Source organism: Ovis canadensis, chromosome 20 (genome assembly GCF_042477335.2).
Source record: "Ovis canadensis isolate MfBH-ARS-UI-01 breed Bighorn chromosome 20, ARS-UI_OviCan_v2, whole genome shotgun sequence".
NCBI classification, from domain to species: domain Eukaryota; kingdom Metazoa; phylum Chordata; class Mammalia; order Artiodactyla; family Bovidae; genus Ovis; species Ovis canadensis.
The window spans coordinates 18,441,738-18,457,246 of NC_091264.1; the positions used below are offsets into that span (position 1 = coordinate 18,441,738).

At 40.8% G+C, this 15,509-nt stretch overlaps 1 protein-coding gene and 1 non-coding gene across 2 annotated transcripts in view; both read right to left on the bottom strand.

Annotated features, from left to right (window-relative positions):
* BEND6 (BEN domain containing 6) overlaps positions 1-15,509 on the bottom strand; it is a 62,948-nt gene that overhangs the window by 45,461 nt on the left and 1,978 nt on the right. The gene's annotated exons all lie outside the window — the stretch shown is intronic.
* On the bottom strand, positions 13,982-14,109 carry LOC138426091 (small nucleolar RNA SNORA18). Its single transcript, XR_011251517.1, has one exon. It is a non-coding gene; the product is annotated as a small nucleolar RNA SNORA18 (small nucleolar RNA).

Genomic DNA, 15,509 nt, shown 5'->3' on the forward strand with positions numbered 1-15,509 from the left:
TTGTTGTGATCCACACAGTCAAAGGCTTTGGCATAGTCAATAAAGCAGAAATAGATGTTTTTCTGGAACCCTCTTGCTTTTTCCATGATCCAGCGGATGCTGGCAATTTGATCTCTGGTTCCTCTGCCTTTTCTAAAACCAGCTTGAACATCAGGAAGTTCACGGTTCACGTATTGCTGAAGCCTGGCTTGGAGAATTTTGAGCATTACTTTACTAGCGTGTGAGATGAGTGCAATTGTGCAGTAGTTTGAGCATTCTTTGCCTTTCTTTGGAATTGGAATGAAAACTGACCTTTTCCAGTCCTGTGGCCACTGCTGAGTTTTCCAAATTTGCTGGCAACTAGTCAGCCATAAAAAAGAACAAAACAATGCCATTTGCACCAACATGGATGGACCCGGAGATTATCACACTAAGTGAAGTAACATAGAGGAACACAAATATATGATATCCATTATATGTGGAATCTAAAAAGAAAATATACAGATGAACTTATTTAAAAACCAGAAACAGACTCACAAACTTAGAGAATGAAGTTGTGGTTACCAGGGAGGAAGTGAGAGAGGGTAGGTTGGGAGTTTGAGATTGACATGTACACACTGCTTGCTATGTTTCAAATAAAATACCTTTCCATAAAAAACAAATAAACAAAAAAAATGAAAGTATATGTAGGTATGTATAAAATTGTAACATTTTTCTATCTTTATTAGACTGTTGAATAAAGTTAATAAAATCTAAAAAAGTTGGGATATTTTGAGATGTTTGGTCATATATGAAATAAAAAAGAAAAAGCAAAGGGATACATAATATGTTTGTAGCTGTATGTTTCATAAAGGCACTAGCCGCATAAGTGAACTAGTTTACTCATTCTTCCTGTCCTTCTTCTCCCATGAGCCTATTTAGGACACGCTTCCACTTGATTCAAAATCATGAGGATGTCACGTTTCCAATATGTGGGATGCAGGAAGTTGTCACGTATAAAATTAAATAGTATAATTTTCCCCCATCTTTACAAGTTTTTTCTTGTCAGTTATGAGGAGTCTAAGCAGAAAGATTACAAAATGATGCAAATGAGGACGGAAGTTATACACCTTTAGGAAAAAGACATTAAAGATAGCAGGTCTCATCAGGACCAAAACATTCCAAGGGAGATCAATAATGGCCTAGAAATTGGTCCTTTTTTTTTTTTTTTTCTGAAACCTCTAAAGTTTTGAGATGGAATATCTTCTTTGGTATAAACTTAAGAATAGTACTATGAAGAATGAGGGCACATTTCAAAGGTAATAGACTTCATAAAAATTCTAAGGGAGAATCGTTTTTTCAAAACCTGATAAAGCAGATGATAGTGCTTAAGTTGAATAGAGTGGAAATGATCAAATCTGTCTTTTACTGTCTATGGATGATTCAGCACATTTGATCCGAGATTCCTTTTTACTTGCAAATGTTGGTTTGTTTTTACGAAAAGATATATAATTTATATAGCTGATGGCTCAGCAGGTCAAGAATCTGTCTGCAATGCAGGAGACATAGGAGACACGAGTTTGGGTCAGGAAGATTCCCTGGAGAAGGAAATGGCAACCCCCTCCAGTGTTCTTGCCTGAAAATCCCATGGACAGAGGAGCCTGGTGAGCTACAGTCCATGGGGTTGCAAAGAGCTGTACACGACTGAGGGACTAAGTATGCTCGAGATAAAACTTTACAGAAGAGACTGATCTCAAAGGGACTGTTAAACAGAAGGTAACTATGCTCCTTACCAAATTACCCCAAGCACGCCTTTTAGAAAATATGGATCTTTTACCTATTTTCAGAGAAATTAATTATTCTCTACTCCAAGCATAAAATTATATTTGGGATGGTCTTTCCAAGACTGCTTGGTTTGACTTTTTGAAAATTTACTTTAAGCTTTTAAATGCATGAATAGTGTTTCAGCTAACACATGGGACTAGACTATCATATCTTACAAACATCAGAGACCTTACCTAGTATCAAGTTTTGTTAATAATTTCAAAGATACAGGCAATCAAAAGGCACGGGCAAGAAACTAACACAACATTGTAAAGCAATTATACTCCAATTTAAAAAAAGGCACAGGCAGAATGGGGAGAAATTTAGGACTTTCTGCGGGTTTTGTAGGTCCTTCCTTCTAGAATAACAGGTGAGACCTCTGAGAGTTGGGGGTCAGCTCACACAGTGGGTGTGTTTAGGTTGTGACACACCTCCGTTTTATACCTCAGAGCTGTCCAGCTCGCATGACCTTCTCTAGGGAGTTGTGAATCCACAGATCCTAAGTGTGTTTGCCATAAGCAATCTTAAATCAGTGATATATAATTATTTAGAGAGGATTCTGTCAACAAAGTCTCCACTTACAGCAAATCTCATTCATCTGGTCACTCAGAGCAAGGCCAACACACATTTTCTGTGAAGGGTCAGGTAGTATATTTTTTAGGCTTTGCAGGCCAAGAAGCAAAATCAAGGATATTATGTGGGTACTTATAAGTAAGAAAGAACATAAATCTTCAAAACTTTTCATTCATGAATTTGAAATGTTATTGCTGTTCATTCACTAAGTTGTATTTGACTCTTTGCAACTCCAGCAAAGGAAGCAGGCAGCACGCCAGGTTCCTCTGTCATCCATTATCTCCCGGCACGTGCTCAAATTTATGTCCATTGAGGTGATGCTCTCTAAAACCATCTCATCCTCTGCCACCCCCTTCTCCTTTTTCTTCAATCTTTCCCAGCATCAGGGTCTTCTCCAATGAGTTGGCTCTTTGCATCAGGTGGCCAAAGTATTGGAACTTCAGCATCAGTCCTTCTAATGAGTATTCAGGGTTGAGTTCCTTTAGGATTGACTGATTACAGCTCCCTTCAGTGCAAGGAACTCTCGAGTCTTCTCCAGCACCACAATTCAAAAGCATCAGTTCTTTGGCACTCAGCATTTTTTATGATCCGGCTCTCACATCCGTATCTGACTACTGGAAAAACCATAGCTTTGACTTTATGGACCTTCATCGACAAAGCGGTATCTCTGCTTTTTAATACGCTGTCTAGGTTTGTCATAGTTTTCCTTCCAAGGAGCAAGCATCTTTTAATTTCATGGCTGCAGTCACCATCTGCAGTGATTTTGAAGCCCAGGAAATTAAAATCTGTCACTGCTTCCACTTTTTCCTCCTTTTATTTGCCATGAAGTTATGGGACCGGATGCCATGATCTTAATTTTTCTGATGTTGAGTTTCAAGCCAGCTTTTTCACTCTCCTCTTTCACCCTCATGAAGAGGCTCTTTAGTTCCTCTTTACTTTCTGCCATCAGGGTGGTATCATCTACATATCTGAAGTAGTTGATATTTCTCTCGGCAATGTTGATTCTAACTTACGATTCATCCAGCATGGCATTTCTCATGATGTACTCCACATATTTGAAACTAAACTGATAATAATTGAGTACAATTTTTTGTAACATAGGCCTACGGAGAATGGAATTTTAAAAAATCTTGTTTAATTAGTGTTCAATGTTTTCCCTTTTCTTTTTCTTTCTTTCCCTTTTCCTTTTCAAAATTAAAGTCAAATGCTCACTTGCTAATGCTGACGTGTTATGAGAGTTTATATAAATTTTGTGATCTTGGGTTAGGCAACGATTTCATAGATATGAGCAAAAACATTATTTTCACAAATGATACCATCAAGAAAGTAAAAAGAAAACTTACACAATGGAAGGAAATATTTGAAAATAGATCTCATAAGGGACTTGAATACAGGATATCTAAAAACTTTTACAATACAATAATAAAAAGATGAATGACCCAGCTGTTTTTAAACAAAGGATAATTAACAAGTTATTATTTTTAAACAAAAAGATAAATCCTTTTTTAAACAAAGGATTTAAACAGACATTATTTCAATGAAGATAAACAATGAATAACCCAGTGTTATTAACCACTACACAAATGCTCATAAAAATTACAATAAGATGCCTCTTCATATCCACTGAGGTGGCTATAACCAAAAAAGACAAAAAACAAAAAGTTTTGGTACTGATGTGGAGAAACTGGAATCCCACTCTTGCTGGTGGGATTGTAAAAATAGGGCATGCATTTTGGAAAACAGTCTGGCAGTTCTCCCAAAAGTTAAATACTGCATCACCATATGATACATCAGTTTCTCTCCTAAGTATATCTCCAGCAGAAGTGAAAGCATACATCAAAACAAAAATTTGTACTCAAATGTTCACAGCAGTATTAGCCATAACAGCTAAAAAGTGGAAAAACCCAAAGTTTATCAACTTCTGACTAGATGAATAAAAGTAAGTACGTTCCTACAGTAAAATACGATTCAGCAATAAGAAGAAATGAAGTTCTAATACATGCTACAACATAAATGAGCCTTGGAAACCTTATGCTAAGTTGAAGACATCAGTCTCAAAAGATCGCACATTGTATGATTACATTTATATGAAATGTCAAGAATTGTCAAATTTCTAGAAACAAAAATACATTAATGGTTTCCTAGAGGTGAAAGATTGGTAGATGGGGAAAGGAATCCCTGTTGATGGGTTTCTTTTAAAAAAGACAAAATTATGTTTAAAAATTAAAAAATAATTTTTTGGCCAAGCCATGCGACACGTGGGATCTTAGTTCCCCAAAGAGAGACTGAACCCATAACCCCTGCCCTTGAAGCAGAGTCTTAACCAATGGAGCACAAGGGAGGCCCCAAAAATATTTTTTAAAAATTGGATTGTGGTGGTTATTGCATAAACCCTGTGAATAAAACAAATAAAAATAAAACTCCACATTGAACTGTGTACTTCAAATGGGTGAATAGCATTTAAATAATAATTCAATATAGCTATGTAAAAAAATACATATATATAATAGGTTCAAACATTTTCTTCAAAGTATCTTCTGATTAAAAATAAAATGAATAACCGTAGGCTTTAAATAACTTATATTTTCACAAGTTTTATAAATTTTTCCAACAAATCTTTTTCGGCTTCACACACATTTTGAACCACCATCAGCCGCGTCACATCTTAGTAGATTCCACATCAGGTTGTACTGAATCAATGTTTTCTCAACTTCTTAGGAATTATTCTCTCCCACAGTAGTTTCACAAAGACTATTTATAATGGCTAATTTGTCAGTCACTTTAAACTCAGCAATTACTCCCCAAATAAACAAGAACAACTAAGCAATATCAGTAACATCTGTTGATTCATCATGAGCCAAGAAACACGCAGTCACTTGCTATGTATTTTAATTACATTGCTCCTGATGTCCTCATTCCTTTGAGTAACTGTTTCTGGTGAAAAACTAAGAGTCTTAAGTATATTTGTTTTTTTTCTGGGCACGTGCCTTTAGCTACTGCAAAAAGGGATGACTTCATTAACTGTCACTAAGGGCTTTCCTTGCTAACAAACTAACCACCCAGAAACTTACTCTAGTCACAGACTCCTTTTCATTCCTCATTTTTGTGAAAAAATTCTGCTGTGATATTTCACTTTAAATTTTCAAGGAGAATTCCCTGGCAATCCAGTGGTTAGGACTTCAGGCTCTTATCGCCAAGGTCCTGGGTTCAATCCCTGGTCAGGAAACTAAGATCCCACAAGCTGCAGGGCATGGCCCAAAGTAAAAATAAATACATTTTCTAATTGTTGTGACTTGCTTTCTGGTGAGCTGGAAATACTGTGATGAGTGCTGAGTTTGGTAATGTTTTTTTTTTTTTATAGCACAGCTAAAGTGTCGTGTATAATACACACAATGCTTTGCCATCTAATTTGGTAACAAAATAACCCACATGCCACTCTGCTTCAGAAGCCGTGAGTCCAGAGTTCTCTTTCCTTCTAGCGTTGGCGTAACTGGCATGCACAGATAGTAAGAAAATAAAACGCAGTGTCATACAGTGGTATGACAATGTGCATGACATTAAAACACTGTCCAGTCATCTCAACAGCACTGTACCGAGCGGGCTGCCCTGTGTGGCCTCTGTCAACTACTCAGCTGTGCCTTGCAGCACGAAAGCACACGGGCAATCTGTACACAAAACAGTGTGGACGTGCTCCAATAAAAGTTTACGGACACCGAAACTTCAATTTTATACAGTTCTCACATATCATGATACTATATTCTCACATTATTTTTTCATGACTTGAAACTGTAAAAAATTGCTTTTAGTTCACAGGCGGTACAGACACAAAAGGCAGGCAGAGGGGCAGCAGTTTGCTGAACCCTGGCCTAGGGGCTCAGTTATCACACTGAAAAGTTTCGCTGTGTCGCATGCTTCCTTTTCCTTCATCTTCATTTCTTTTCCTGGTGAGCAAAACAACTGCTTGAACCTTTTACTCTCCGTGCCTTACTTCACTGCACATTAATACTAAAATATTTAGGACGGTACTTGAGAGACATAATTTAGAGCCTGTAATCTGGTCCCATCACTTCATGGCAAATAGATGGGGAAACAGTGGAAACAGTGTCAGACTTTATTTTGGGGGGCTCCAAAATCACTGCAGATGGCGATTGCAGCCATGAAATTAAAAGATGCTTGCTCCTTGGAAGGAAAGTTATGACCAACCTAGACAGCATATTCAAAAGCAGAGACATTACTTTGCCTACTAAGGTCCATCTAATCAAGGCTATGGTTTTTCCAGTGGTCATGTATGGATGTGAGAGTCGGACTGTGAAGAAGGCTGAGCGCTGAAGAATTGATGCTTTTGAACTGTGGTGTTGGAGAAGACTCTTGAGAGTCCCTTGGACTGCAAGGAGATCCAACCAATCCATCCTAAAGGAGATCAGTCCTGGGTGTTCTTTGGAAGGAATGATGCTAAAGCTGAAACTCCAATACTTTGGCCACCTCATGTGAAAAGCTGATTCACTGGAAAAGACTCTGATGCTGGAAGAGACTGCAGACAGGAGGAGAAGGGGACGACAGAGGATGAGATGGCTGGATGGCATCACCAACTTGATGGACATGAGTTTGGGTCAACTTTGGGAGTTGGTGATGGACAGGGAGGCCTGGTGTGCTGCAATTCATGGGGTCGCAAAGAGTTGGACACGACTGAGCGACTGAACTGAACTGAATTGAAGATGCCAGGAAAATAATGACAACATATTTCTAAATATCCAGTGCTGGTTTAATGCTCTCTGTGAAATGGGCTACCAGTCTGAGCTGTGCCTCTGGCAAGGTGGGACATGGTGGTAGGAGACATCCATATTATTTTTTAAACTATATATATACTGGAGGAAGTTTCTCCTAGTTTCCCTACACCCAGCTGCTATGGTCAGAATGGGTGCCTCCCCAAATCCGTATGTTGAAATCCTCACCCTCATTGGTGATGGTATCAGGTGGTGGAGCTTTGGGGAGGTGATGAGGTCATGAAGTGGGGGCGGGAATGAGGAGGGGGGAAGGGGGGAGGCCTCTTGAATGGATTAGTTCCCTTGTTAGAAAGGCTTCCAGGGGATCCCTAGCCTTCTGCTGGGGGAGGACACAGTGAGGAATCGGCAGTCTGCAGCTGGAAGAGGGGCTTCGCCAGCACCCTACCACACTGGCACCTGATCCAGGACCCCGGCCTCCAGAACTATGAGAGGAACATTTCTGTTGTTTATGAGCTACTCATTGTCTGGTATTTTTCTACAGTAGCTTGAACAAAGAAAGCCACCAGCCTCATCTTTTGCACCGAAGTCTCTCTGTTGCTCCTGACCTGGGTGCTAAATGGCCCAGTCTCCAACTCTTCTGTAATGAGACAGTGAGACCACCTCATTTTCATCCTGATGTGTTCAGCAAGATGTTTACAGCAGAGCAGTAACAGCGTGGAAATCAGAGGCTGGGAGCAGTGGAAGACAACCTTCACCCGCTTCCGCAATGTCACCTGTCCCGTCTAATGTCTACAGAAAGCCTGTAGCCACATAGAGAACAAACTTGTGGTTGCCAAGGGGGTAGGGGGATGGAACGATTGGGAGTCTGGGATTAGCATATTTAAACTATTATATATAGGATGGATAAATAAGGTCCTACTGTATAGCACAGGGAAGTATATTCAATATCCTGTGATAAACCATAATAGAAAAAAATACGAAAAAGAATACATGTGTATAACTGAGTCACTTTGCTGTGCAGCAGAAATTAACCTTGTAAATCAACTATACTTCAATTAAAAAAAGCCTATAGCCGTGTGTGTGTGTGTGTGTGTGTGTGTGTGTAGGACCATCTGAAAGTCTGCGCAAGAGAGTATATGCAAAACTCAGAAGGACTCCGGATAAGTTTTCCCATGGTTATAGGGCCTCCAAAATCTTTTCTAAGGAATACCTGTCTTTGTGAGTATTATTTTCCTTGGCTATTCCTCTGTTATTACTTGTCCCTTCACTCTACCCTCTGATATTTATGTGCTTTTCCCAATTTATCAGAAACACAAGTGCAGAGTCACGCCTAAAGAAGAGTAAGAATCAATGAAACGTTCTATATTAGGATAGTTGTTAAGTCATGTAAACCATCTTCCACTTCACATTTTTTTTTGATTCATGTAGAATATTCTATCCGTCTTGAAAGTTGACTGCAAGATGAGATCACTATAATTTTAATAATTTTTAGACAAATTTTAAAAATTCATAAAATGTAATCATTCTGATGCAGGAATTAATGCCTATGCATAAAAATCAGAAGTGATTCAACATTCAAATATTAATCTATCTGATTGATTACAACATAAAGGACAAGCTAATTTCTCTTTGAAATATCTGCCCCATTCTCTGGTGGCTCAGCTGGTAAAGAATCCACCTGCAATGCGGGAGACCTGGGTTCAATCCCTGGGTTGGGAAAATCCCCTGGAGGAGGGCACAGCAACCCATTCCAGTATTCTTGCCTGCAGAATCCCATGGACAGCCCTGGTGGGCTACAGTCCATGGGGTCACAAAGAGTCGGATACGACTGAGTGACTAAGCACATACCCTATATTAATGTCGTATACTAATGAAATTAAGTGTATACCAATTGCCAATGTCTCTATTAATTTTGTACTTTAATAGTCTTAAAAGTTTAGATCTGAACATAATAAATCTGCTGAGTCACATATTTCAGATAATTTACTTAATCAATTGTAACAAAAAAGTAGGTGCCCCTTCACCTACTATCAGTAGTTTTCTGGCTCTAATATTCTTTCACACGCTGTTAAAGCAGTATTCCATTCCGTGATGAGGAAGCCCAGCACACAGAGTCCTGAGCCCTGTGAGTGAGGGCAAGAGGTGAAAAGCGATCACGCCAGCCAGCTTTCGGGGCCCCAGGACCCAGACCACCGGGGAGGGGGGCACTAACTGTGAGCCAAGTGGATTCCTGCTTCACTGCAGATGGACCCCAAACGAAACTGCGCAAGAGCAGTGCACAGCGGGACCAGAGACACTCTGGAAATGGCGTTGTCTCAAGTCCGCTCCTGCGTGGAAGGTGTGAATGTCAAACCACAAAGCCTTCCGCAGCCTGCGGCATCGGCAGGGAACCTGGAGGAGAAGGAGCCACCAGACCCAGAGACGAGGAGCCCTGGACGCTGGACTTGCCCACCGGGGTGAGGAAGTCCCGTAATGAAACAAAGGGCCTCTTCGTGAAGTGGGGGAATGTGATCCCAGGGACAGGTCACAGGACCTAGCGTCCTGGGAGACGAGGGGCAGGGGAGCGGGGCTCACAGCCACGCCATGGGGAGGGGAAGGCGGAGGAGTGGGAGGACGGCGCTGAGCTCCTGGGGACGGAGGGCGGTCTTCCACACCACGTGCGCGAGTGCTCGTTGCTTCGGGCGTGTCTAACTCTGCGACCCCACGGAATCCTTTTTCCACGGGATTTCTTAGGCAAGAATGCTGGAGTGGGTGGCCATGCCCTCCTCCAGGGGACCTTCCTGACCCAGGGGTCAAACCCGTGTCTCCTGCATCTTGTGCACGGCAGGCAGATTCTTTACCTACTGAGCCACCTGGAAAGCCCATTCCACACCTCAGGCAGGGTTATCCTGGTGGGATTCAGGGCCCCAGTTCCCAGACCTCTAGGGAACACTGGGTATTGAAAGGCTTTACCGCTGTGGCTTAAGCAGGATACAGGGGGAGTGGCTGCTAAATTCACTAGGATGTCTAGGAGTAGTTTCTGGGAGCCTAATACTAAGTCCTTGCCTTGCTCTTTTTAAAAATTTTTCTTATTTTTAGTTTTTGGCCACACAAAGTGGCACGTGGGATTTTAGTTCCCCGACTAGGGATGGAACCCCAGCCCTCGACAGTGGAGAGGGAGTCTTAACCACTGGACTGTCAGGGAAGTCCGCCTGCCTCTCTGTTGAGCTTTAAGATTTTATGGAGATCCTTGCAGACTCTGAGCTGAAGACTAAATTCCAGGACCAGTGTTTCCGGCTCAGAATGGGCTTCTGCCTTCAAACATCTAGACGTCTGTGGAGTGGCCCTGGATAGTTTAATACAGGTTTCCGCCTCTCAGGGTTGAAGCTGACATCCCAATAAAAGTTACTGAAGGAGCCTTTTAGTCCCTCTTAAAACTCATTTAAAGTTGGGGGAGGACAAGGAAGCTCAGGGCACACTGTCTCTGGCAAGCTGTTCCCTTGCACTGGGGAAACATCCCTGGGCTTGTTTAGTTACAGCCGAGAGCTTCCTCAGTTCATCCTAGTCTGAAGATGCTTCAGACCCTTCCCCCAGTCTGGGATGCGGGTGGTCACTGACGTGATGTGATGCTGATGGAGGAGAGAATGATTTGATGCTGCAGAAGCCTTGGTATATCTGTGTGGCTGTGTATGGTTCTGAGGATGCTCTTTTTGGTAATAACTCCTTAAGAACCTGGTGAAAACTGTGGATCATGTCCCTCTAAAGAGATGCACAGTTTTACATATAATTTCAGGTCCCTAGAATCCTGTTTGTGAATCCCAGGTTAAAGACTCCTACAGCACAGATAAGACCAGCAAGAACACACTTTAGAATTTTGGCTTTCATCTTTGAAATATAAATTTTACTATATCCTAATTTAGTGAGTTTGCTATTTGTTTTCCTATTTTACTCCAAAAAGTATTTTAGAACCACAAAGTCATGTTAAGATATATTTTTTCTTTCTGTTCCTAGATCTGTGGGATGCCATTATACCTGGATAATTTCAATAACATCTGGGGCTGTATGTTATTGAAATATCTTTTACTAATTCTCAGTTACTCATTCTCTTTTCCTGGGTACACATGCTACTTCTGTTCTCTTAGTGACATCCTTTCAGGCTACCAGCACATTGATGCATTAGTATACAAATCTGTTACCACAAAATAGTTAATGGAAAAGTCCTACAGAAACTGTTGTAAGAAATGGAGATCCTTTAGTTAATAAATATTGCTGTTATTTTATTAAGACAACCTGGAATTTAATCCATAAACATTAGCTAATCAAGAATTTATTCATCTCGTAACCTATTTGCTTTGCTTTTTGTTTAGTTGCCCAGTCCTGTCCAACTGTTCTGTGACTCCATGGACTGCAGCCCACCAGGCCTCTCTGTCCATGGGATTTCCCAGGCAAGAACACGGGAGTGGGTTGCCATTTCCTTCTCCAGAGGATCTTCCCAACCCAAAGCCTGAACTCGAAATCTCCTGAGTCCCCTGCATTGGCAGGCAGATTCTTCATCGTGGAGCCACCTGGGAAGCCCAGGTGGGCTTTGACTATAAACCACTCGCTTACCTCGCTTTTTTTCCCTTAAGAATGTTGAAATGCTTGTAATGAACATGACAACTCTTATCTTGGATCTAGAAGGCAACGACTTCTGCTTTCAAACTTGCTTTGTATACGTTGCCGATTCTTAGAAATGGTAGAAGTAGTCCACACTATCTGAACAATAATGAACAAGTTTGGGCAGTGATTTATAACTCTGAGAGCTTTATAATTTGATTTATGAACAGCTCTCACATCTTCCACTGGCAGTTCATACAACTATGAGTAAATTTTCCAGCCAAATGACTCAGTATTTTGCTGCATGACTAATCCCACACTCAGTGTGGAAACTATAGAAATGAAGTCTATTTGCTTCTGGATAATAAATGATTACTTTCCAAAAACTGTCTGCAAAGCATTACAGAGGAGATGAATTCAATTATATTGATGTTTTTAAACTTTCAAAGTCAGCAGACTTTTTCGAGAAGTCTGTAGCATTCACAAAAAAAAGAACAAACCCCTCCCCCCACCCAAGAATGATTATGAATTTTGCCACCTCTAGGACAACAAATCCGAATCCGGCTCTAAAATTTCTAAAACATAAAAGAACAATTTGGGATGATGTCATATAAAATACTTTCTCTTATTAATGATGGCCTTTGTTTTTCAAATTTTAATTATGGTAAAATAAAGATCTTTTATAGGACATATTTGCTACAAATAATATTTGATATTTATTGCAAAGAATAATTCTTTTACCTTCAAATGCAAAATTTTAAAAGAGAATAGTGATTCATTCATATGATGGCTCCCCTGATTCTGGTGGCTGGAAAATGCCTCCTGGATTACATTAGATGCTGTAGTGATGCTCCCAAATGATGTGGCTCCTTGGACTTTCAATCCAAGGGCATGTATACGGTTGGCACAGGCCCTGGTCTCAGACTGTCATGAAAACCACTTGGGAATGAACAAGCATACAACCTTTCTCAGATTTCTCCCAATTCCTTTCACACCACCAATTTCTGAGAGTAAACAAATTCAATCAAGAAGGTATGATTTCAAGTAACTTATTGCTAGACTCATTCTTACCTAAATTTTTTGTTTTCCGGGGTAACATTCCAGCGGAATATCTCTGCCTGATTACCAATCAGGTCATCCACTCACTTCCACCGAAGTTTGTAATAAACGCTTACAAATAGCCTCAGCGATATTCCAAGGTATTCTTTCTCTTTCCCTAAAAATCCTTCTTCTATCTGAACGTTAGCAGCCAGGGCCGGTGGGGAGGGCTTGGGGTAGGGAGCCACCACAACCAGTCAGGGCCAGTTTTAACTCTGTAGAGTCAGAGGCAGCCTGAGAGCAGAAACAACAGGTCTGGGAGACTCAGGGAGCCTGAGGCCAAGTGGCTGAACCACAAAACACATGGGAGAGGTGGTCGTCTTCTCCCCTCCCTTCAACTCACAATTTCTCTTCCACTATTGGCTCCTTCTCCCAAGTTGTATCCTATTCTGGCGAAAGCACAATTATTGGGCTTTACTCGCATTTCTGCCCATGCATTCTAGAGCTAAATTTCTCCAAAGATTGTAGACATTGCTCTTGCCTCTTCTCCACATCCTAGTCCCTCTCCAATCCCCTCCCGTCTGGTTTCAGCCTCTCCCAGTGAGATGAACTGATTCCCTGGAGGGTGTGCAGAGGGCTCTTCACCACGGGTCCTCTGTGCTCTGACTCCTTACTCCGGATGTGCACCTGTCCTGAGAAGCCCCTGAACAGGAAGCACTTCCTGCTCTCATTTCTCAGCCCTCAAGGAGTTAGACGTCTCCAAAGTTCTGAATCTATTTTTTTTTCACTTTCTGCACAAAGTGTAAAGGTTTTCTTTTTAAAATTATTATTATTATGTGTAACAGGCAAAATTATTTCATTCAATAAATTTTTAAGGAATTTCACGTGTTCTGATTCTTTGCACTACCAATCACCATAGTTCTCGAAAGTCAGTATCTTCAAGATAACCCTTTCAAAGAGAAGTTTTGCTCAGTCCACAGCTGTCATGTCAGTCTGTCCACAATTCTTTTAGTTAGCTAGCTTCTTTGTTCTCCAATGGAATATGGACACACTTCAAAGTTCCTCACCTGTAATCTTTGGGATCCAATTTCCTCAATCAATTTACCATGTTTAGGGTCAGGAGATGGATCTGCATGGTTCTGAATTTTAGACACTCTCTGTGAATGCATGAAGTTCAGATCATATTCACTCCTAAGCGATCACACACTATAACAGTACAGATCATTGGGATATAACAATATCTATGATAAAAAATTTGATCATTAAGTTTTTCATAGTTTACTTGGCAGTTCTGACTTACAGTTCTTTACCACAGATCTAATACATAGTTCTATGATTAAAGGACACCATAGTTACTCTATGAGGCATTTCCAGAAATGTAGGTTTACAAAAAAGCCCCATCAGGATAAACCTCAACAGATTTCAGTTCTTTCCACACTTTCTCTTCCTTTGTAATTCTGTCCACCTGCGTGACTTCAACTATAACTGATGTGTGCGATTCCCACCCTTCTCTGCTTCTGATTCCCCAGCCGGGTTTCCGTGGGTAATTTCACATGGATGACTTTCTGACAACTCGGCTCCTCAGTGGGTCCGAACCTCAGTTTGTCTTTTCTGCCTTCACAACTGTTCCTTCATCTGAGCCCCAAACCTGAGTCATCTGCAATCCCTGTCTTCTCCTCAACTGGTCACCACACAGCTTAGGTGAAGACACTTTTCGATGTTTCTTTCTGATGCACACATGAGGAATTCGTGCCATTCCTACCTCTAGGGAGATACTGTAGAAGATGTTTCTGTCACCTTATTAAGCCCGTTCCTACGTTTATCTTTGGGAGCAGAATGACTCCTTGATGAGGGTTTCTGGGGAGGGACTGGGACCACTATTGGCAGGGCTGGTGTAGGAAAGGTCCCTCTCACAGGTGGTCCTGTCTCTTGCTCACTTGTGCTGCAGGCCACGTGGACTGGAGGGTGTCAGGCTCTTTTGAGCCCCTGGTCTTCAGGTGAGAAGCAGCACAGGTAGGGTTCCTTCCTGCCTTAGTGTTGGGAAGGACTATACTTCATTTGTGACTGGGCGGGTCAGCAGAGATAGGGGGAAAAGGGATAAGATGCTCCATCTTGGCTCTGAGTCTAAGCCAGGCTCTTAATTTCCTTTTAAATCCTTGTATGTGTTCTCAATTTGGTTGAAAATCTAAAGGGAAAAAGGGCTGCAGGATGTATCATCTACATCCCTGATACCAAATTCTCTTCACTAATTTTCACAACTTCACTGTCTTGGGTGACAGTGCTAACTCACTATCATAAAAATTAAAAAATTATATATACTTTTCCACCTTGATTTTTCATTCCAAGGTATGAAAGACCTTCCTCCTCCATTGCTACCTCCAGACTTTAAATTTGTGATTTTGCTATAATATCAATTATTCTTTATTAATAAAAACCTACTGGAAAGAATAGGTATGAATTCTACTAAATTAACTTCCAAAAGGATTGATTGGCTGATTTAATATTTATTGAATTCCACAATGCATTAGCATTGCACAACCACACAGAAAGAAGCAATTAATAACATGCCATCATTTGGAGAGGGGATAATAAATTAGCAACAAAGATGCCAGAAAATAACAATAGAACCTAAATACTAAATTCTTTCAAGGATTTGGTTAGCTTATTATTAGTATCCTTGAGATTTTGATGCAAAGAACAGAAATGAACAGCTCTAAAACGAAGTATCTATAATCTTAACTGCAGGGCAGTAAAGTATTTGCCTGCCAAAAGAGATAAATGATGTTCTTGTGTGCACTTGAAACTTACAAATGGCTG